Source organism: Taeniopygia guttata, chromosome 7 (genome assembly GCF_048771995.1).
Source record: "Taeniopygia guttata chromosome 7, bTaeGut7.mat, whole genome shotgun sequence".
NCBI classification, from domain to species: Eukaryota; Metazoa; Chordata; class Aves; order Passeriformes; family Estrildidae; genus Taeniopygia; species Taeniopygia guttata.
In genome coordinates, this window is record NC_133032.1 from 2,337,052 (window position 1) to 2,361,019 (window position 23,968).

At 49.6% G+C, this 23,968-nt stretch overlaps 1 long non-coding RNA gene across 2 annotated transcripts; it reads right to left on the reverse strand.

Moving 5' to 3' along the window:
- LOC140684535 (uncharacterized) lies at positions 1-23,805 on the reverse strand. Of its 2 annotated transcripts, none has more exons than XR_012056915.1 (4): positions 23,233-23,805; positions 22,687-22,798; positions 4,356-4,528; positions 1-935 (listed from the first exon to the last, which is right to left on the reverse strand). It is a non-coding gene; the product is annotated as an uncharacterized lncRNA (long non-coding RNA). The 2 variants fall into 2 exon arrangements; XR_012056916.1 differs by having other exon boundaries at positions 23,173-23,805.
- Between the last annotated feature and the right edge of the window lie 163 nt (positions 23,806-23,968).

The window sequence follows — 23,968 nt, forward strand, 5'->3', positions numbered from 1 at the left end:
TTTTTGGCAAGTGGATGGAACAACTCATGCCAGTGGGTGAGTAAAGAAGTCAGAGGCACCTGCAGCAAGTCACCTTCCTGCTGGAATGCTGAGCATTTTTCCATCTCCTCTGAGAGGTGAGATGGGACGGAGGACCTCACACCAAGGCAGAAATCCTCCATGATATCTGCTTTTCCTTTAAGGAATGGAATGTCTCCCTGTCTGACCCCAAAAGGACTCAGGCCTTTCTGTCCATCCTGCCAAGCCCAGGCTGGGATTTAAAGGAAACAACAGCAAACCAGTCTGTCAGGGTTATGGATGTGGAGTTTTTACATCTTGGCACTGGACAGATCTTGAGCAGAACCATTCCATGTGTGAGCCTTGTTCCCAAAATGAGACAACAGAAAGGTTTCCCGGCAGCAATAAATCCATCTGGATAATAACAGAGTGGTACTTGATGGTTTTGTGACTGCACCATCTGCAAACAATATTTGCCTGAGTAGGAAGTAGCTGGAAAATGAAGTAACATTCCATGTGGAGAGGCTCGGGTTCTTCGCTCTTCCACCACCGGCGCTACTTTGACCAGGCTCATTCTCAAAGCAAGGCTTAAAATAAATAAAAGGAATTGTCCAGGCCTTACGTGGGCCTTCGGTATCCCCTGCAACCACAGAGCTGGTGGGCTGGGCCCCACTAACAGGCCAGAAGGACTGATTAGAGCCCTCTGGATGGGATCCCTGCTCCAGGCCAGGCTGATTTTCAGGAAATAGCAGCACATTGACACCGTCTCCTTAGGACAGACTCCATCCAAAGCCTGTTGAAGTCTAATCACAGACTTCCTCTGCTGCAGAAACCTCTGGGCAGAGCAATGTCATCAACTCCTTCTGGCCCATTCACAGGGGCATTTCCCAAGGGAGAAGACTCGTGCCAAGACTTTTCCAGTCAAAATCCAGCACCAACTATTGTAGAAAGGAAAACAAAGTTCAGCACATCTAAGGCAAAGTGTAGAAAAGGGTGTGAAACAATTAAAGTGCCTAATAAAGCATGGAGGGAAGTGGAGAGCAGGAATTTTATGTGAGGTCACCGTGTACAAGGCTTAATTTAATCAAGATAGCAACCAAAGTCTGACCCTCCGCAGGAAAGTCCTCACATCTTGGTCTTTGGCCTTGTCTGAAAAGCTTTGCTTAAGCCTTGGAGACAGTGGGCCGAGACAAAAGAGAGTCTGAATCACCCTCTGGTTGGTGACCTGTCCTGATAACCTTGTCAGTCCATTTCAAGCACTACTTTTATCCAGAATAAATTTATAGGTTTGCATGAAACAATAAGGATCTTGCCTTTATTCCCCCAGATTCTCTGCTACACAGGAAACCCTCTAACCTGGACTGGGAACAGGTTCAAAATTAAGCTTCCTTTAAACCTAAGATCCTGTCCTAACTCAAGGTGGAGCAGGCATCCCAGAGCAGCTGGGGCTGTCCCTGGATCCCTGGCAGTGTCCAAGGCCAGGCTGGACGTTGGGGCTTGAAGCAGCCTGGGACGGTGGAAGGTGTCCCTGCCCATGGCAGGGCTGGCACTGGATGGGAAGGAACACAGAGGCTGCAAAGTCATTATCATCATCCACAGGAAATAAGGAACATTGATCCAGCTCAGGGCTCAGGAAAGTGGAGAACTGGACAAACATCCTTCACCAAGCCAAGGTTTAGAGGCAGTGGGAGCAGGGATGAGGCTTCATGCACATTTTTGAAGGGGGGTGATTAGAAGAAGAGCCTAAGAATATTCTCAAAGCAGGAATAAATGAAGACACACATTTTCCTGGGATGCCCTGCAACTTGATGGCATCCAAAGGGCTAAGAAAAGCAAGGTCCTGCCAAGATGGCATTGCTGGATAATTTAGACTGGAAACTAGAAAAAATATCTTGAAAGGGTTGTCCAGCCCTGGCACAGCTGCCCAGGGCAGTGGTGGAGCTGCAATCCCTGGAGGGATTTAAAATCCACGTGGATGTGGCACTTGGGGACATGGGTTGGTGGTGGCCTTGCAAGTGCTGGGGGAATGGTTGGATTCAATGATCTCAGAGGGCTTTTCCAACCTTAATGATTCCCTGAGTCCATGAAATTCCAGCACGAGAGAAACCACCTCACTGACAGCCAGGAGTCAGTGCAGAGGAGGAACTGAGAGAAGCTTTTAGGACCACAAGATGTAAAAATACATTTCTAATTTCCTTCAGAGCTCTCTGGTCATGACACAGAGCAGCAGAGAGGACAGCTGGATTCCTACTGTTCCCATCAGAGATCCCGCTGAGAAACCACCGACAGGAGGCAGGAATGGATGTGGTTGCAGTCTCACTTTCCTGTGATGACCACTTAGCATGGTCCTAGCTCCATTTCTTCCCAGTTCCATTTGTGCTGGTGAGGGCACAAAAAACACTGACCCTGCTCCCTTGAAGCCAAGCTCTGGCTGAGGTCAATCCCAGCTGGAACAAGCAATCCCATAACACCAGATGTGTGTCCAAGGAAAAGAAAAGCAGCACTCCTGCTCCTCACCCTTCCAAAACTCCGAGTGGGACCTTGGGAATGTCACTTAGGGGGAACATGGCAAAGGCAGGTTAAGTGTGTGCCAAAAGGGGTTTGAAAAGGTTGTTTGGGGTTTTTTTTTGTTGTGGTGTTTTGTTTCTTTTCAGGACCTTTTTTTTCTTTTGGCAAAAATTAACGTTCTTTCAACACTCTTTCCTCTGGAAAATTCAACCTGCAAAAATCATTGCATATCGACATTGGGAAATGCCTGGTCAGGTTTAATTAACATTATAATTCCAAGACAAAGGAGCTTGGCTCCACAGACCTCAGCACATGTTCTTTCACATGGGATATCACTCCCTCTGAAACACTCAGAAATTCCCTCTGCCCTTTTCCAGCATCTTCCATGATACTTTGGATCAACAGACTTGAGGCCAGCTGTGGATTACAAGTCCTGACCCCACTGCCAGGTCTTTGCACAGCATGAAAGGGAGGGAGCTCTACCAGCAGGAATTTAGTGAAAAAACTTGTGCTTGGGGAGAAAAACTGGAAAAAGGGAAAAGGGATAAAGCACATGGTTTGCTGCAGGGTGGAAAACTCAAATGTTTGGGCTGCCATTGTGTGTTTTTCATTGCAAAGTGACATACATGTCCCAGGAAGCAAGAAATTGTTTCCTGTGAGAGTGGCAGGCCCTGGCACAGAGGAGCTGTGGCTGCCCTGGATCCCTGGAAGTGTCCAAGGTCATATTTCTATGGGACTTGGAGCAACCAGGGATAGTGGAAGGTGTCCCTGCCCATGGCAGGGGTGGAGCTGGATGGGGTTGAAGGTCCCAGCTGATGCTAAACCCCCCAGTTTGAGCCCAGGCTGCTCAGAAACACCTACCTGAAGGCCCTTGGGTGCTCAGCCAGCTTTCCCCACACTGTGATGACAGCACTGGCAGCCCTCCAGGGTCATTAGCAGTTAATAACCCCAGCATTTCTGGGCTCAGTGTCACAGCATCTGAGGGCTTTTCAAGAGTTCAGAAGTATTCAAGAGTTTGGTTTGCTTTGGCTCTGAAGAGTCCAGGAGTTTGGTTTGCTTTGGCTCTGAAGAGTCCAAGCTGGAGACCTGTGTGATCCCAGACACTCCCTATAGGGACAGAGGGATGGTGCTGGGTGATGGAGAGGCAGAACCTGAGGAAACTTTAATGGCTCCAAGATCAAGCAGGTTGAGCAGACGTGGGAGGTAAGCAGGGAGACCTGGACAGTCTCCAGTCTTGGACTTTGGCTCCTCATTTTGTGATGTGTCTCTAGGGAGGATCTGTGCTGAACAACTGCATCTTGCAGGGAGTTCACTGAAGCCTCTACTTTCGTGGAATAATAGAGGTGTTAAGGTTGGAAAAGCCCTCTGACATCATGGAGTCCAGCCCTGAACCCAGCACTGCCCAGGGACCACCAACCCACGTCCCCAGGTGCCACATCACACAGCTTTTAAATCCCTCCAGGGCTGGGGACACCCCAGCTTTTCTGCTCAACCCTTTCAGTGAGGAAACTTTCCCAGATATCCAATCTAAACCTCCCCTGGCCCAGCCTGAGGTCATTCCCTCTCCTCCTGTCCCTTTTCCCTGGAGGGAGCCCTGGCTGTCCCCTCCTGTCAGGAGCTGTGCAGAGCCACAAGGTCCCCCTGAGCCTCCTTTTCTCCAGGCTGAGCCCCTTCCCAGCTCCCTCAGCCCCTCCCAGCTCGGTTCCCTGCCCTGGACATGCTCCAGCCCCTCGGTGTCCCTCTGGCTGGAGGGGCCTCAGCAGGGCCAGCCCCGGGGCCATTGGCCTTCTTGGCCACCTGGGAACACCACTTTGGTGGTGGTTTCACCTGAAGAACAGCTCAGGGGTTACCTGCCAGCTGTCCCAACTCCAGAGGGGTGTCATCAGCTGTGCCTGGATGGAGTGTGAGGGTCCTCGGTGCTACATCAGAGCTTCGTCCCCTTTCCCTTTCTGGCAGAACCAGCACCAGCACCATTCACAACATTCATCTCCATCCCAGTTATGGTCCCAGAGCTCCTGCACATCTGGAAAAGCACAAAACACCCATGAAACAACTGCCCTGAAGGCAGATGCCTTCGACCTGAGTCACCGAGCAGAGAAGAGGAAAAGGCGGAGGGCATTATTCCAAGGAATTTTTCACAAACCCAAACAAAAAAAAAATCACACCCACCAGGGAAGCTGCCTGCCTCGAGGAACCCCTCGAGTCAGAACCGCCCACAGCAGCTCAGCTGTCTCTCAGCATCCCTGCAACTGCAGAGCCAAGACATCCGAGCACGCTTGGAGCTCCTGGAAGGACCCCCAAGGCTCAGTGGTGAGTTAAAGTCACATCTTAACACACTTTCATCTCCACAGCTCCACAGCAGCTCACAGGGCTCTCCTGTTGGCTTCCCACTGGGAGATGTGAGCCTTGGGAATGGAATGACAGTGCAGCCCTTCCAAAGGTGACCATCAGCCCACATCGAGGGGGAAGAGTCCAGCTGCCATCACTTTGGACAGTGTTTCTCCCAATTGTCCCCCAAAATCCTTCAAAAGGATGAACCGAAATAGCTTTTTAATTTTTTTTTCATTTTTCTTTCTAAGTTACTCCAGCCAACCATCAAGCACTTCAGCTGTCTACTTCGACTTTCCTGAATTCCCATTTTTTTGGCACAGCTGCATGGTCCTCAAGAGGCATCCTAGAGATATCCAGTCGCTGTGCTCTGCAGCCCAGCCCCCTCTGAGTCCTCAACGTTAAAAAGATTTGTCAGACACTATCTGCTTTTGCTGGATATGGCCCTCAGCCCAAGGGGACTCTTCTCTTCCTTTTGAATCTGGCAGCACAAGTCCTGCTGCCTGTAGATTTATATGGAGGTACATCAAGTTCTCCTTCCAGTAAATAGGACTGGATAATCAATTCCGAATGAAGGTTTGTGAAAAAACTGTTCTCAGACAGTCTCTCTCAGGGAAGAGTTTTTAAACTGCTTCCAAGTTGCTAATCAAAAAAATTTTTTTAAAAAGCAAATAATGATGTGCTAACAGCGCTTCCAATACTTGTTGTCTTCCCAAAGCCACAGCTCACGAGGGTTAACACACAAACCCAAGGAACTGTGGGAGCTCCTGGGCCTTCTGTTTGCAAAAAAAGAACATTTCAGCAGTCCCAGAAACAGGCCAAACAAACATTTCCCAAGAATCACACAGGTGATTGCTGAACTCGCCTTGGAATGATAGGAATCCGCTGGAAGACGTCTCTGGTGCCTATTCCAGGACTATTTCCTCTAATTCTTTTTTAAATCAGTGCTTCCAAGAGTTAAAACCCCACTAGTTTTAGCCAAGTTCACATTTTATTTAAGGCATGAAGGGAACAATATTTATCATTCAAAGGAGCCAATGCTGTTTCGTCCCTGCTCCTATTTTTGTCCTCTGCCTCTAGACAGGAGCGTCCCTTCCCTGTGCTAATTAATAGAGGGGATAAAGGCACACCTTGGGGTTGAGAGCTTTATAGAAAATGTAATTACAGATCCTGACTTTCTAATTACCAGGCGATACTCTCCCATTATCTGCCACAAGATCCCTGCAGGCTTTACCTGGCTGGAAAGAAGCAGGAGATGACTTTAAAGCTGGGGTGGAAGCTGATCTCTAGACAAAGTGCAAGACAAAGGAAGGGCCACCAAAAAGCTCCATAACGATGGCCGCAGGGGGGACATCGCCAGGTCAGAAGCAGAGAGAAGCCCTGAAAGCCCTGATAGGTCACAGACATCATAATGGACTTGTCAGGGTGGAAGGGAATGGAGGCTAAAACCATAAGGAGATAACAAACCTGCAGCATTGTCAACACAAGTTCAACTGGGCAGCTCTAAGTCCATTAACAGGCTGAGACTAATTAGGAGGAGATGCAAGACCAGAACAGAAGGAAAACTCTCCTTAGACAAGCTGAGAATGTTCCTGTGCAACCCGTGCTGCACGTTCTCAGCTCGGCCCTTGGACCTGGGAACACAGAGTGGCTGAAGATGATCAAGACCACTTGTGTGCTTCCATCTCTGACCTGTGAGCACTTACATACTCACTCTGGTATGTGCTGAGCTGGTGCCTCACGCTCCCCATTCCATAAATCCTCTCCCCTTCCAGGCTCAAGTGATGGAAAACGCTCTCTGAGCAGACATCGAGCTCGCTGAGGTCAGAGGGGGACTACAGATGGAGAGGTACAGCATGAAGCTGCAGCCCAGGGGATACAAAGGACTCCTCAGCTATAAACCCAGATTTTACTAACCAGAAGCTCTCCACAGAACATCTCAGTGGCACTGTGCACCACAACTGCATTCCATGGGTTTTACCAGCACAAGTCCCAGTTTAAAGAGGAACCATTAATTAATGATGCACTGGTCCATTGTAGGAGTCTGAGTTTCTCAATGCATTCAAGGCTTTGCCAGCCAACTCCATAAATCAACTTGCTGGAAAACTTGCCTTAAAAAAAAAGGAAAAATAAAAAAAGAAGTAATTAAATGTTGTGTCAGCAACACAACCATGCAAACTGGAATCCCTCACCTCAAGTATTCACTCCCAGGGCATTTTATAACCTGTATTACAGAGGCACTGCTATGCTCCTTGAAAATTGTCTTTAAAAATACCCAATGAGGTTAAAAAAAAAAATAATCCTGAGTGACTGTCACGGAGAAACAAAGCAAGAAAAGGGGAGGAAATGGCGATTTGTGGGCCACTGTTGGTGGGCACTTGAATGGGAGCCCTGTGCTTGACACCAGCGTGACTCTGAACAAAACCAGAGCCAAGAGCTATTTGTCAAGGGGCACCAATGCACACAAGTGGTGAGAACCTGGCCCTGCTGTAAAAACGTGTCAGGCACTTTTCTGTGGGGCCGAGCCGAGCCCCCTGATGGATCGCTGTGCCGGGAGAGCCGCATTGTGAGCCGCGAGAATGGGACATCTGCTCCCTTCTCCTCTCCTGAAAGGAGATGCTGGCCCTTGGCAGCCCCTCACACACAGCATGGATGTGGGGGACAGCATGGATGTGGGGACAGCATGGATGTGGGGGACAGCATGGATGTGGGGGACAGCATGGATGCGAGGCCGGCTCTGGCCTCCCTCACGCCAGCCCTGAGGCCTCAGCCCTGGGATTCAGGATCTGGGATGTGCAGCCGGCATCTGGCAAGGCCTCTGCTCCTCTCTGGCTGTTCCAGCTCTGCATCCCCTGTCCGAGGTGTCCCTGCTCAGGTGCCCAAGCTCACAAACACACACACACAGGTTCACACAGCACAACCTCTTTTCCCTAAATCTGCTGTGTGGGCACAGGAATGCTGCATGCAGCACCATGGAATGGTTTGGGTTGGAAAGGACCTTGAAGATCATCCCCTGCCATGGGCAGGGACACCTTCCACTATCCCAGGTTGCTCCAAGCTCCATCCAACCTGGCCTTGGACACACTTCCAGAGTTTCTCTGGCAACCAAGTGCCTCATTTTTCCCAAATTTTTCCTTATTTTTCCCAATACCCCATCTAACCCTGCCCTCTGTCAATGTGAATCCACTGCCCCTTGTCCTGAACATCCACTTGCCAAAAGGACCCTCCCATTATCTCCTCAGCCAGAGAGGGAAGGATTGCAGCAGGATGTGAGAATTTTCAGGATTTTATGGAGCTGCCAGTGCAAGCAGGCTCCCTATTCCCAGGTAAGCCAGCAGCTCCTGGGGTGCCATCCCTTTTCCTTTCCATGCAAATCAGGACCCAAAGTTCACAGGCACAGCCTCGGGGAAGCAGGAATAATTTGTAAGGCACGATTTATGGAAAAAGCAGAAAGTTTCTTCGGATAGTTTCAGTTCTGAGCACATTTTAACCCCAAGAAAATGGAAAATAACAGGATTTAACACACTGGACAACCCTCTCGTGACACCCAACATGTCACAAGGGGAGCTGAGAGCTGCTTGGAAATGGACTCGAGACATAAAGAAAACAGGGGAAATAGAAGGAAAGAAAAGAACAGCAAAGCGGAAGGAGCCGAAAGAAGGACGTCTGTGTGCTTCAGATATCTCAAAACAGAGGCCCCACTTTGCAAACGCTGCTTCACTGGGGGAGGGAGGGGGAAGGCTGGTTTCCATTTCATTTTCACTTTGAAAACACCATTTTTCCGCACATCCACTGAAGTGCAAATTTCCTCGGAAGCCGTCTGAAGAGCCAGCGTGCCTCAAAGCTGAACTTTTCTAAACCGCATCTGCCGGCTTTACAAAGCCCTGCCTGAGGGAGCCCCCGGCAGCCGCGAGCAGCATTTCCCAGAGCAGCACCTGGAATGTCCCCAGCACCCAGCCAGGCACAGCGGGGTGACAGAGCAGCCAAGGGTGACACAGACAGGTTCCTCCAGCCCCAGAGCTGAGAACAGAGATAAGGAGTGGCTGCTGGGTGTGCAAGGGGTGATAAAAATGGGGTGACAAGCAGCATCTTCCCAGCCTTCTGTGAGGAGCTGAGCAGTGCCACAGGCAGGACGTGGGGATAACACTGAGGGTGAAGGCTGAGAACAGGATGAGGGGTGTTCATGTGGGAGCAATCCCACCTGGAGAGCCACACATAAATCACTGGGTGGGTATGAAAACTGCATTTGGAGCAGAGTTTGGAGCAAAGCTTGTAATCACATCCTTGTGACATCCCAAGCAGCACAGCGCTCAGGAAAACCCTGTGGAGTTACCTGCCATCACCCATGGCTGTGTCTTTCCAGTTCCACCAGGTCCCAGCTCAGTGCCCGGGCCAGGCAGATGGTTTGTATAAACAGCTCCGGGGGAGAGGGCTGGAAAGCTCTCCAAATTCCCACGAGCACACAGCAGCCTCCTCCTTCCCAGCTGGCACCGACAGCACTGCCCAGCCCCTTTGCCTGCAGCTGGAGGGGGCTCGGAGGGCAGGACATGGACCCGGGCTGGGGACAGTCCCCAGGCTGGCAGCTGCAGCTCTGGCAGGGATGCCCAGGGGAAGCAGGTGTCCCTTCCCAGGGGCTGGGTGGGAATGCTGGCACCCAGGGCTGGCGGGGCCTTTGCAGAGGGGTGACCCCCTGGCTGGGTGCCCAGGGCCAGCGTTTGATGTGACAAAGGAGCTGTGCAGCCCCAGTGGCACCAGCTGGGACGGCTCAGTGCTGGGACACCATCAGACTCCTGCACCCGCCGGGAGCCAAAAGGGGGGGCACAACACAAAGCACGGCCCCAGATCTGCTCCTACAGAAGGAGGCATGGCAGGCACCGAGCTGCTCCCTGCTGCTGCACAGCCCTGCCCTGCACCCTGCACCCCCTCTTCCTGAACACTGTCTGCAACAGGACAAGGACATGCAGACCATCCCAGTTTCCCCTACTCCTCCACATTCTACCTTCCCACAGCATTGCCATCATCAGCCATGGAGATCTCCTTCCCAAGGCCATCCCAATTTATAAACCCATGCATTTAGGGTAAGACAGAGCTCAGCTCAGTGCCATAGGAGCTCCTCCTTTCCTGGAAATGTTAAGGTCCGTGGGTTTTGCAGTGCAAAGGAGCCCTTTGGTGTTCAGTTGAATATGTTTAATGCAGCCTGTGGAGCAAACAGACCATGGTTAATGCATCCAGAATGGCTGATGACTCTCTGCTGGGCAGACGTGAAAGGGGCAGTAATTCATCCCAGTCCACTCTGCTGTGCACATTCCCACTGTTCCAAGGAAGAGGTCGTGCCCTATTTTTACTTCTCAGCAGCGCCCTGTTCCTCTGGTCTCCCTCCCTGCTCTTTGCCAGGTGCTGGGAATGGCCCACTAAGCCCTTTTACTTGATTTTTCTCCCTTTTAACCCCCAAAGCTCCCTGCAGCTGCTGCACTGCAAACTCACTGCACTGAGCTGAGCAAGCCACAGCTCCCCTACCCCGTGCCCTCGAAAACAGATGGCAGGCCCAAGTTTTCCCTGACAAGCAAAGGAATGAGAAGTGACGTGGTTGGAAAAAACAAGCTCAATTCCTCTTGGCAGGATATTAATTTAGAAATCTCTGGTGTCGTCGCCCCGATTCACAATGAATTTGAATCTGAGCTCTCCCAGTGCCAGACGACACAGAGGTTTGACAGAGAAGGTAATTGGAGGAAATGGCTTTGTAATCCAGCTATTGTGCTGGCAAGATCCAGCTCTCCTCAAGAACAAGGTTCACTTCCTGGCATGGCTGATTCAGCAGCATTTATTTGTCCCCAGTGCCTCTTGTCTTTCCCCTGCCTAGCAGGGGTAGCACAGACCCTTCAAAGCAGTGCCAGAGGTGTGCTGGGCACCCAGGCTTTCTGCAGCGTGGGGAGATGCAGGAATGGAGTGGTGAAAGCTGCAGGGTCAATCATTTCAAGTGTCCAATTGGTGGGGAGAAGAGCAGGACTGGGCAGGCCTTGTGTTCCACACACCTCTGGGCAAAGCTTGTAATCACATCCTTAGTGACATCCCAAGCAGCACATCCCTCAGGAAAACCCTGTGGAGTTACCTGCCATCACTGGATCACAGAATCACAGAATTATTTGGGTTGGAAGGGACCTGAAAAACCTCATTCCAATCACCTGCCATGGGCAGGGACATCTTCCACTACACCAGGCTGCTCCAAACCCCATCCATTCTTCTCCTTCTTCAGAAAAAGACACTTAAAAAAAAAAGAAAAAAAAAACAAAACAAAACAAAAACAAACCAACTGCATTAAGTGAGGGAAAAGCAGCATCAAAGGGCCAAAGAGTCTGTCCTGGTCCCACCTGGAAAAAGGGAGAAAGAAAAGCGGGAAACAGCCCAAAATACAGTGTGAGTTGAGCAGCACTTGCCTAAAAATGCTCATGCATGACTCTATATACACAGTTCCTGGGTCATCACATGCGGAATCTTCCCACTGCTCCAATAATCACTAATAATAATAATAATAATAATAATAATAATAATAATAATAATACCCATTTAAGTGACCTCTGTGCTCGTGCCATTCCACGGATCACTCTGTTTTCCCAACTGCCCCTGTCTGGGCTGGAAGGTGAGGTGCTGGATGTGGGATCCACTCCCAGGCTGAGATGGGACCATTTGGCAGCTGAGGCAGTGTGAAACCCTACCCCTGCTGGCTCCATCAACCCCACTGCTGCCCTGACAGCCCCTTTGGGAACCCTGGTGAATTGAGCTCTTGCTCTCCAGAAGGCTCCTCTATATTTAAATAAACAGCTTGGGGGTGGAGCACAGCAGCACTAAGGTACCCCGTTATCTGAATATATCCTTTAGCTCCAAGGCCAGATTCCCTGAGTGCACACCAAGATGGTTTTGTGGAGGAGAAGAAAGGGAAAAGCTCAATTTTTTTTCTTAATCTGGTAGCAAAAAAATATTGGGATAGTAAACAGGCAGCAATCACCCAGGAATGCCTGGAGAGCTCCTACCTACGGGCATGCAGAGCTGTCATCTGGAATTCATTTATTCCTGGTCACTACTGATGCTGCTCAGCTACAGAGGTGCTTGGGGAAGGGCACAGTCAAGAGACCTGCAGATCCTGAAGAGGCCAGTGCCAGCTCTGGGAATAACAAATCCTGCAGCATATATTAGGAAAAACTCCTTCCCTGTGAGGGTGGGCAGGCCCTGGCACAGGGTGCCCAGAGCAGCTGTGGCTGCCCCTGGATCCCTGGAAGTGCCCAAGGCCAGGCTGGACAGGGCTTGGAGCAGCCTGGGCTAGTGGAAGGGGGTGGAACAAAATGGTCCCTAAGGTCCCCTCCAACCTCAACCATTCTGTGAGTCTCTGATTCAGTATTTGCTCCATGGATTTTATTCTGCATCCTATTTTGCTGCTAATTCCCTCAGAAATCTCTCCTAGTGCTGATGATGGCCTGCACCTCATTTAATTACATCCAGCAACTTCAATTGCTGGAGCAAAGCCACTTTAGGCATAACCATTTTGAGCTCTGAAGAAATCCCACAGCCTGGTGAAAAATGTCGATTTAATTTGTATATTCCCCTTAAGTGCTTACTGGCACACCTTGCAATGACCCATCCACAGGTTCACACAGTCCTTCACTTTGCTTATCCTGAACACAGGTCCTACAGGGTCAGAAAAGCACAAGATGTGCTGCCTAACCTCTGGTTTTGGGGGAAAATCCAGGAGAAAAGCAGATGCCTCCCGGGAGCCCCTCCATCACAGCTTTCCACAGGCAGACTCACGCTCAGCCTTCCTCTGGGAAGGGACCACACAGGCTCAGGTTGGAGGGGAAAAAAAGCACATGAAGATCATGGAAGTCTCAGGGCAAGTAAATTACTGTTAATTGTGAGATATTTGATTGCAAGAAGCACCAGATGGCCGGCCATCTGGTTTTTATTATAAAATTAAACAAGATTAACCCAAACAGGATTTCCTCAGCATTCTTCTCTGACTGGCTCACAAATACATCTTTAACACCTATGCTACAGATAGAGCACAATCAGAAGCCCTTCCTGCCTTTCCCTAATCTGCTTGGGCTAAATACTCTGCTGAGCAATGCCCTTGCACCTAAAGATTTCCAGCAGGATTGAAAAGAAGCAGGGGATGGAGTCATTGAGAGAGGAGGGAAATGTCAGCTCCAAGAGAAGCAGCCCCAGCAGAAGCCCTTCCTTTCCCACTGCCTAAAAGGCACAAGCATCAGGGCAGGAGAGTTGCAAGGGCAGCATGTTGCCAGGGGCTACTGGGGTACCAAACTCTCCTGGTCACTGCTGGGATGGGAAGGGATAAACCAGCAAAACTGGCAAGAGTGGCCAGACCCCCCAGCCTCTGGCCATCTCCTCTGAAAGGCAGCAGTCAAAACTACCTCTTGCTCCACGGGAATTTTCTTTGCCTTTTTGCACCTTAACCTAAATCCTCAGGAAGTTTGTCCCGGTGCTGGCACTCCCTGCATCGCCCAGACACCACCCCTGCCTGTGTGCCTGGAAGGGCAGCACTGCAGAAACTCATTTTTGCTGTGCATGATGAAGGATAACAATGCCTTGCACAGGCTTTGGTCATTTTTTGCCCCGAAACATAAACACTGAGGCCAAGCCCTGCAGAATCAGCTCAGATTTTGCTGAGCAGGGCTTGCTGGACCAGTTAATCCAGTGAGTTTTCCTCCCTCAGCTCCCAGAGCTGCTAGGGGAGCTGTGAGAAATGCTACTCATTTCCAAAAATGTAAAAGGTTTATTAAAACCTTATCAAAAATACAGCAGAAGAATGAATAAAGAAAATATTACAGCACCGGGAGCAGAGGATTTTTCCCACCTTGTGCTCATCCACACTGATAACAGCACAAGGGGGGTAAAGCATAACTATAAATGTATAGAACTTCTCCTAACACATACACATGATATTTGCCTTTTAACTGTGAGAGTCAGCCATGGCATCGCTGATCTACCACAGAGACACCCAAGTGCCTCTGCTGCTGTCCCTGGAAGCTGGGCTGCCACCCAGGTGGCCTCCCCGAGCCCACCCAGGCACCCTGCAGCAGGCAGGGGAAGGAGAGGGACCCTGCAGCTGGAGCCCTCTCCGAGCTTTTCTCATGCAGATCACACCCCTCCTCGTTTGTTCCAAGCAAATCGCTCGTGAATGGAACATAAAGCTCTTCCAGGGGAGATGTCCCCTTGCATCAGTCCCCAGGGTAAATCCCTGGGATATGATGCATCCAGAAATTATCCATAATAGCCCACTCACACCCTCCTGTCTGATCAGGAAAACCTGGTGGGAGATTGCAGCTGGAAAACAACAGGCTGGGGCTTTAGCTCATGTAAACATGATACATTTTTTTTTGTTTATCTTTTTTTGTTTATCTTTGAATATCTTCACTTTCAGAGCTACCCTGAAGAGAAAACCACCACGGATCCCTTTCTGGGAGAGCAGCCAGCAGCTCCCTGAACCCCAGGCTGTTTGTGCCCTGTGTCACTGCTGTGAGAGGCTGGGGAACAGCACACAATTCCCCATTTGCAATGTGACAGGGGGACAGGCTCCTCACAAGAATGTTCCCACAGCCACTGCCCCTTTGGCACATGCTGCAGGCCTGGGGCTGGAGGTGGCCCAGAAGTCCAAACTGCCCATCACCTACCAAACTGGGATGCTCCTTTCCCAGCAGCCACACCAGCTGCCCTCTGGTGCTGCTCTGTGCCAGGCTGCCACCACTGGAGGTCCTGAAGGAAGTCAGCTCTGTCCTTCTTGTGGGCAACTCCACGTCCTGGTGGTTTTATGATCACAGGATTAGGTTGGGAAAGATCTCCAAGATCATAGAGTCCAACCTTTGGCTGTCACCCAGCCCACAGCACTGAGTCTCACCTCCAGCCCTTCCTTGGATACTTCCAGGGAAAAGGACTCCAAACCTCCCTGGGCAGCCCCTTCAATCCCTGAGCAGCCTTTCCATGGGGAAATTCCTGCTGATGTCCACCCTGAGCCTGCCCTGGCTCAGCCTGAGGCTGTTCCCTCTCCTCCTGTCCCTGTTCCCTGGAGCAGATCCCGACCCCCCGGCTGTCCCCTCCTGGCAGGAGCTGTGCAGAGCCACAAGGTCCCCCTGAGCCTCCTTTTCTCCAGGCTGAGCCCCTTCCCAGCTCCCTCAGCCCCTCCTGGGGCTCCAGCCCCTTCCCAGCTCCATTGCCTTCCCTGGACATGTTCCAGCGCCTCAGTGTCCTTCTGGTGAGGGGCCCAGAACTGGAGACAAACTTGATGATGGTTTTAGGTGTGCCCAAGGGACACCTCAGTGTGATTAATTCATCCAGATTTTAACATCTTCTGGAAATCATATCACTTCTTTCATTTTGGGATATGATCTGTCTTTAAAAAGTAAAGAAGTTATATTAAAGATGGTCTTAAATTTGATAAAAGCATGAACTGCAAACTCCTCATGTTTCCAGCCAGTTCAGTGTCCCTTTTCATCCTGCTGGAAGCCACCAAAAGGAGATAAAGTTCCCCCAAGGACAGGCTACCCATCTCCTTGTGGCCAAAGCCCTCAGGCTTGCACAAACTAAGGACAGCTCAGAGGAAAGGTCAAACATGACCCAGGTAGAGGCACATTCAGGGAATTAACTGGAAAGCTCTAATAGGACCTCCCTTCTTTCCCCTTTGCCTTTTCCACAAGAGTCAGGCTTGCTTCAGCATGGAAAATTATTTGGTTTTTCACAATTTTATTCTCAGGAGTGGCTGTTCCACTCAGAGCTGGTGTTTCTCCAGAAGAACTTGGTCCAAGGCAGACACCTCAGCTGGAAAACTCCCATCCCAACAAGCAAAAGTGTTTGGAGCTGAGAGGACATCCTACCCTATTTTTAGAAGGAGCAGGGAATTACTAGATCAGTAATATGCTGTACTAAACATTTACAAAACACAGCTCAAAAAGCTGGGTTATAAACAAAGGGAACAGATGCTCTGACAAGAACCCTACACAAAACATTTCCTTTGCCAAGTGAGTAAAGGAAACCAATTTTTCTTAGCTGAAGAATCAGCTTTTAAAGGCAATCCCTAGTAAATGAGGTATAAAACTGAATTCAGAACATTCCACTACTTTCCTGCCTTTCTAGCAGAGCATCCTCTGGGCTAGGCTTTCACTGCCAGCCAGCTGGGGAGATGCCCCCAAGGTGGAAGCACACACATGAGAAAAAATAAAGCAGTTTAACAAGCAGTTAAAATTTGTAAGCTTTTTAAACATGATTTATCCATGCTGGGTACTTCTCTATCTCACCAGATGCTTCCAAGTGTCTGGCACTGGAGAAAAACCCATAACTTTATTCCATGATGTATGACTAACCTGCATTACACTTGCACAGAAACAACTGGCTGCTGGTGGTGGAGGAATAAAAAATCAGTGGATTGCACTGTAAACCAAAAGAGACTTCAATTACCTCGGAGGGGTTTCACAAGAAGCTGCTTCGGCCTGTCAAACATGGATTGGAAGGGGCTGTGGGCAGCCTCTCCCTCAGGAGCCACAAGGAAAAGGCACTTCCAGCCAAGAGAAGAGACCTCCATGTCTTTGTGAAAAGCTGGGTATGGATGGAACCCCCACCTGGGCTGGGATCACCCACAGAGGGAGCAGGATTGGAGCCCAGCAGCTCAAGGCTGGCTGCCAAAGCAGGCACATCCCTCTGGGGAGCACATGGCTTTTATCTGGAAAAACCAGCACGGGCACAACTGGGGAAAAACAGACCTGCTTTTAGCCTGAGGAGTGGCTTGTCTGGTTTCTCCCAAATCCACTGGATTATCTAACAGGAGATATTGCTCCCTACAAACCCACGCTGCTGCCAGCAGGACCACCAGAGTGCCAGGAAGGCCTGAGGCACTTCTCAGCTACAAAATGGCTTTTACAAAGCATCACCCCTTGTCACCTGCATCAGGGGCCCAGAGAAACGCCCCTCAGCAGGGAAGGACCTGGGAAAGATGAGCAGAGAGCTTGGAGCTCGTTCCAGCCCTGCTGGATTTCAGGAGCCTGCAGCACCAGGTAAGGCTGGTGCTTATCTCTGGCTGTGAGGCAGGGAGAAGGCTCCTGCAATTGGAGGAAAAACAGTTTTACCAGCCTCAGGTTTGCAGGAGGAGGGAAAGAAGAGCACAGGAGGCAGGGAACAGTGAAGTCAATCCAGGAAAACACCTTATCTGTTTTATCCATCCCAATGAGTGCACCACTGGCTATCAAGCAGATGTTGCTGCTAAAAACAGCCTTTCACTTCAATGTGGGCTTCTTGGCTCTCCCATATCCAAGCTCTCGCCTTCATTCCTTGCAAATGAACAACAGGAGCACCCAGAGAGGCTGCACACTGTGACAAAGCTCAAACAACACCTCAGCTGACTCAGAATCAGAACTGAATGTGTTTCTGGTTAAGAGGGCAGCTTAATTTATATCTTAGAGCAGCAAAGGGGAAAAGAAACCTTCCTTAGCTGTGAACCACAGGTCCTGGAAACAGTCAACAGCTTTGCTCTTCCCCCAGCAGTTGTCTCCATCCCTCTCCTACAAGGAATGGGTTGATGGGTTACCTCAGAGCCTTGTTTTGAACTATTCTCCTTTATAACCTTCCTCTAATGAACAACTCCAGCTGTCAGTGGAAGAGGAAAGGTGATTAAATCAGCTTGTGAGGACTCCCTGCAGGAAGGTACAACGCGTGCAACATGTGTAACACAAACCTGCAGTTCATTTAAAGTTCCCTTTTCCATCACCCTGCAAGCTGACACAGCTTTAGCTCTGCAGCAACATGGACATATTCCAACTGCTTGGAAAGTGGAAAAGGTTGGTCACTTCCCAAAGGAAAGGAGAAGGGATTTGTGAGATCCCAAGCAATACTTCTGGTGCTGCACATTGCTTCCTTTCACAGTCTGTGTGACAACAATCCATCTTTGGGGTTGTACCACCCCCAAAGGCATCTTTTCCTGCCTAGACATTCCTTGGCACAAATGGGAAACAGCCTCTCCTTCCCAACAGGCAACAAGCTGTGGTCTCACAGCACACAGGGGAATCAAAACTTCCTAGGAAGAAATCCAGGCTGAGACGTGTCTGGGAATTTCTCAGTGACTTCAGGGAAAAGAGGTTGTCACCAGATCTATGGGGAGCTCAGGCAGAAGGCCATGTGTAAAGGGGCACTTACCCACGCTGCAAGTAAATCCCCTTTACTTCCCCAAACTGCTTGGACCAGACTTTCCAGCCACATAAAGGAGTGTGAGACACAGATGCCAGCAGACACTGGAAATTTTATACCTGGAGACATTCCTGACTCTTATACAAACAGCACCTGGAAGTGAATGCAGAGTGAAAAATAGATTTCCAGCTCTCCAAGAGCAAACCTACCTGAGGAAATCACGAGACTAGTGCAAGCCCACCATTTCAGAGCTGTTGTGGAGCTGAACCTGTCTCAGAGTCTGGTTTTTCTCCTTATTAATCACTTTCACAAGCCTTTACACTTTTGGATTCCAGCCTGACTGGAAGCAGCAGACACTGGAAAGCTCAGAAAGCTTTTCAAAGTGTGAACACCCGCCACTCCCCACTCCTGGAGAAGGTTTAATGCACTTCAGGTTTGCATCCAGACTTCCAGGGGCTGAGCCAAGCAGACACCCCTCTCAGACACACAGGGTGTTCACCTGTCTGTGCGTTTCCAACCTGAAATCCAGGCTTTCATCCTGAAGTATCTCTGGCAGAAGCAGGGACAAGATATCACCAGGTGCAAAGGAGCTGAGATGGTGCCCAGGGAAGACAGCGAACTCCCAGGGCTGCTGATGGAAAAATTCACTTTCCATCCTTCCCCAGGGATCTCCTAGGCTCCATTACCCTCATCCCATAATTAGGTTGAGCAAAGAATGCCTGGCATTTGCTCCACAACACAGGAAAGGTTTAGAAAACCTCCAATAATGCCAAAAATCAAACGTGGGTGAGAGAAGCTGCCTCTCAGCCAAGAGAGCAGGAGCGTGCATGGGGAAGTGTCTCCCTCTCCCTCTCCTATTTTATTCTCCAGGAGTACAATGAGGGCTATTCTCTCCTGGAAGCAGGAATCCAAAACACTCTGGTGTTTTATGGCTGGAGTGCAAAGGGAAGGCATGGATTCTCCTGTGCCAGCCAGCTTCCCATAAAGCAGCCGTGAGGAAGCACTGGAGCTGAACTGAGGGGAAGCTGCGGGATCAACCTTTCCAACTGACTGCTTCCCTTCCTCTCTCAAACCCCTCAACCAAAACATGGCATTCACCAGGCCAGACAGGATGGGGAATGGGAAGAAAACCTCTCTCCCCACCACCACTCCTCTTTATAAAACTGCCACCCACCAAAGGCACAACCTTGATGTTCCAGCCAGCCCTGGAACAGGGTGGCTGATTTGGGGACAAGAGCTCCAGATTTGTCATCAAGGCCCAGCCTCCTCCACACAGTGCAGCATTCCCAAATTTTTGAATCCTGCCAAAGGAAAAGAGAGCCAGGAGGGAGCAGGGCCATACCACAGAGGGCTCCTGGGCTGCTCCATGGAGGCACACCCTGCATTCAGGTGGTCTGGTCTCAGATATGTTACCAGGAGCCAAAACTGATTACAATACTCTCTGGAGTAACTCCGTGTGGTTGTCACAGATAACCCTGAGCTGAACAGTCTTTGCCCAGGACAGTGACAACCAGGTTGTGACGGGATGCCTGGAAGAAGGGAGAAGCCAGCTTGCTGCCTGGGAGACCAGAAATGTGCCTTTCCTTCCTTTTCACACCTTGTGGTCACTTTGTGGTGACCAGTGACAGGAGGGAACGCCACGGAGCTGTGTCAGGGGAGGATCAGGCTGGAGATCAGGGAAAGCACCTAGAGGGTGCTGGGCACTGCCCAGGCTTTCCAGGGAATGGGCACAAGCCCAAGGCTGCCAGAGCTCCAGGAGGGTTTGGACAGCGCTGCCAGGGATGCCCAGGGGGGAAGAACAGCCCTGCCCAGTGGCTTCACTCCCCTGGGACTCCCACAGCCCAAGCCCCAGATGATGAGGACATTGGTGTGCCCGCTGGATGAAGATCCAGGGAGTGACCCCAATGCACATGGAGCTGATGGGAACGGATCCTGGCGAGCTGGTGACGATGGAAGCTGCAGCAAGACCCACCCTGATGCACAACCATGACTTTGCCTTATCTGCATCCCGATTCCCCACTGCAGAAGACGCAAATGTGCCTGTAGGTGGCCCACAAACACTGGCTTATTAAAAAGAAAAAGGGAGGGAAAAAATCCCCCCAGAATGAATGCAGCTTCTGTCACCCTTTTGCAGAATTGTTATGTTTTTTGTGTGTAGTTGGTGCTTGTTTTCCAAAGATTTACATTTTTATGTGTGTGTCATTCGCTTTTCATGCATTTGGAGACCTCGGAGCTTAGAAATTCAAAACACTTGTCAGTCACGTCAATCCTTTTGGACAAAACAGAGCTGCCACTTGGATGGATAAAAAAAAAACCACAACAAAACAACAAACAAAACACACTTTTCTCTCAAGCTGTGACTCGGTCACCCTGCTCAATGCGGGCAAGACAATGTTCAGAGAAAGCAAAAAGAAAGATCTGAGTTTTCATACTCATCGGTGGAACTAAATTGATTAAGGTCATTTCCTAGGTAGGTTTGAAATCTTCTGCAACAATTTTTTTCTTTTTTGAAAAGAAAAAGAAAAGCGTTGCCCCCCCACCCAAAAAAAAAAAAAAAAAAAGTGAAAAGTCACCACTGCAAAAACATTAAATCTGCTTGGGTAACTCAGAATATATGTTGGCAAGGCAACATATCTCAGCTTGAACAGTAAACCTGCTATGTCAGAGGCTCTGCCACATATGAAAGAAGCTTGGGTTTCAATATCTCATGCTGAATTTACTGCTTTTCAGCCTTTCTTGGCCAAGTATTTGATGTCTCTCCTTTCACTGCTGCAATCGATAGGGTGACCTTACGTAAAAGTTTCCTGACCTTTGCTGTTGTCAGTATTGTTCTGCTAAAATGTAACTTAACTCTTTTTCTTTAGTCTGGAAATAGCACTGTACAGACAGCAAACACGAGAGGGGCTTGAGTTTTTTTTCCCCCCTTAACCTAAAGGCAAGAGGCACCATCCATCATCAGAGTTGGCTTCAAACCAGAGGATGACAAGGAGCATCATCTGCAGAGGGTCTGGTTATTTTCCCAGTGCTTTCTTGTACCTTTTTAGTAAGTTAAAAACCCCAAAAAGCCTTACTCTGATGCTCATTCCAGTGCCACCCTGCACAGTATTTTAGGATTGAGGGAAAAAAAAAAAAAAAGCTTTCAAACAGCAGCTACCAAAGGGGAAGGAGGCTGATTTTTCTTGTGACAGTGGATGTTGGAGAGTCAGCCACATGTTTTAGACTTACAGCTGGCTTATCCATGCCAGGATCATTGGGAGCCTGGCATGAATCCCATTATAACCCTGTAATGCAAGTACTTTTGTGGGAGCAAACTGCCACGGTCATCCTCTGCTGCGCTGCTGTGATTTCATCTCCGAGTTCTGGCTGGATGTGGGTATTACTCTGCATTAGCCATGCAGATACACACGTCGCCACTCACACCCATACATTTGCACAGGATTATGGCTGAAATTCCTGATCCTGCTTATAAAAAGCCCTATAAATCCCAGAGAGCTCCTTTTAAATCAGCAGCCTTATCCTACTGTAAATCCGGGGTGTAAGTCGGAGCAGACTCTGGCTCAGATGCTCTTCAGCCACACATCCTAATGGAGCAGGGAGGCTAAAAGCAAACCCTGGGCTCTGCACACACCAATTCCCCCTAAACCCATCCCCATCACGTAATGCCCTGCTCAGCACCACACCACTTCACTTTTTAAAGTACCAGCTCCACTCTTGTCATGGAGAAACTCTCAGAAAGAGAATTAAGAGCTGGGCTTTGGCAGCGCTGTCCCCGCCCCCACATGCTTCAATATTGCTCACAGCTGAGTTATTTCTCGCTTCTTAGGAATTTTAACTGGCTTTTATGCTCAGTGAACTCATGAAAGGAGAGTACCTAAAGTCAGCAGCACTGAAACCATGAATTAGCACAAGGAGAAAGGGGCCAGTTGGGTGTTTCTTGCAGTCCATTATCTGCATAATGCCAGAGGAGCTGATTTAAGTCACTGTGCTACACCTGAACATCGTTTATGGCTCATAAAAGGAAAGCTGTGTTTAAGGAACAATAAAGCAGCACTAAACTTTCTATGGAAGAAGAGAAATAAAGCCTTTCTCACGGAGCAGATGCATTTTTATTTGCTCAGTGCCTGCCTCTGAGGCACACGGAGATGCTTTACCAGAAAGCCCAAGAGTTAAGCAGGAGAACTCGCTCCAGGTTATGGATTATGTTTGATTTGTGCTCATTTTTCCAGCCAAGCCTTAACACTGTTAACTTGACCTTTTGGAAGAGGTAAGATCTGAATTCCCATGGGCACCTATAGCTGTCAGAGGAGCAAGGGAGATCCCCAGGCACAGCAAGCCACAAAGCCACAGCAGGGAGGAGCAGGGACCCTTCATAAAACAGAACCACAGAATCATTTTGATGGTCTGGGAGGTCTTTTCATAGACCAGCCTGTGATTTATGCCCACTTGTCACCCAGCCCAGAGCACTGAGTACCACGTCCAGTCTTTCCTTGAACACCTCCAGGGATGGGGACTCCATCACTCCCCTGGGCAGTCCTCTTCCAATGCTTAACAACCTTTTCCCTGAAGAAATTCTTCCTGAACACCCCAAGTTGGGACGTTTGGCCAAAGTGACAGCATCCATCACATCAATCACTCTAAGTCACAATCACATCACAGAAGACACCTATATTCACTCACCTGCTATCTGCTGATAAATTCCCTCATTTCAGTCTCCAAGGAGTCCAGACCCACGGTTAGGTCTCAGTGCAAACACCAGGTGGGGTATTGTGTCACAGAGGAGAAAAGCTTCCTAGAACACAGACAAGTTTTTAGCTATTACACCCCTGCCAGTTTGATTTTTGAGAATTTTGACCATGAAACCAAAGTCCCAATGAGAAATGCACAATTACAAACTCCATCCCTCCTGTTCTGCCCTCCACCCGCTTCCCATCCTCTGCCCACCACCACCTTTCCCACAGAGTCGTGGGACCCTGGGTCCACTCAGCAGTGCCAATCCCTGGAGAAGACAGAGTTCCCACTTTCCAAACTGCTGGTGTGGGGGGTGCTGCCACCCAGCTCCACTTGTCCTTTCAAGGGACAAGGTGAGTCCTCATCTCCAGGTTTTCCCATCAATGAGCTGGAAAGGATCCATGTGTGCACAGTAGTGACAGCAAGGGTCCTGACCTTTCCCTGCTCCCTGTCTGACCCTGCTTTTGGAAAAGGCACCATCACACCACGATTCACCTCCCCGAGGAAGAGGCCTGGAGACTTTATCAGTGTGGTTTAAGCAGCAGGTCTGCAGGATCTCCCCAACACTCAGCACCGCCCAGGCTCTGTGCAGGGCTGACGCCACTCTGTGAATACCAAACTGCAGAGGGAAAGAAAAAAAAGAAATTCTATGAATTTCTGCCAGCATAAAGCTACAGCACCACGTGAGAACAACCCACTGCCTGAGAGGCAACCTGAACTGAAACAGTTCTGCTGCTCTAAGATGACCAACACCCCACAGGGGGACAGGAGCAGGATGCCAGAACTTTATGCAGCACCTTGGGGAGGACACACAGCTGCACGCAGGGATGCTGAGGGAAGGGAAGCAATGTCCAGCTAAAGCAGGAGATTGATTTCTCAGCATTAACTCACTTCAAGTGTCAGCATGAGGGCGAACTTTCCTTGCAGCTCAGCAGCAGCTTAAGGTTTTCAGGAAACTCAAAATACCCACAGTGCATAAGAAGCATCAGCACAAAAAGCTACGCCTGCTCTCCATCCTGACAGCTTCTCTGCAACCAGAAATCCTTTTTCTTTTGGGATTTATCCCCATTTGGGAATGAACTGGTGCCTTTTTAACAACACCAGTAAAGGAGGGGATGGCAGACATAACATCTGTTTTTACAGGATGACCTTTGAGGAGGCAGTAATAGAATGTGTAGAAAGAAACAAAATACACTCATTCCCAAATTATTTGGCTGCTGGGATCACAGAG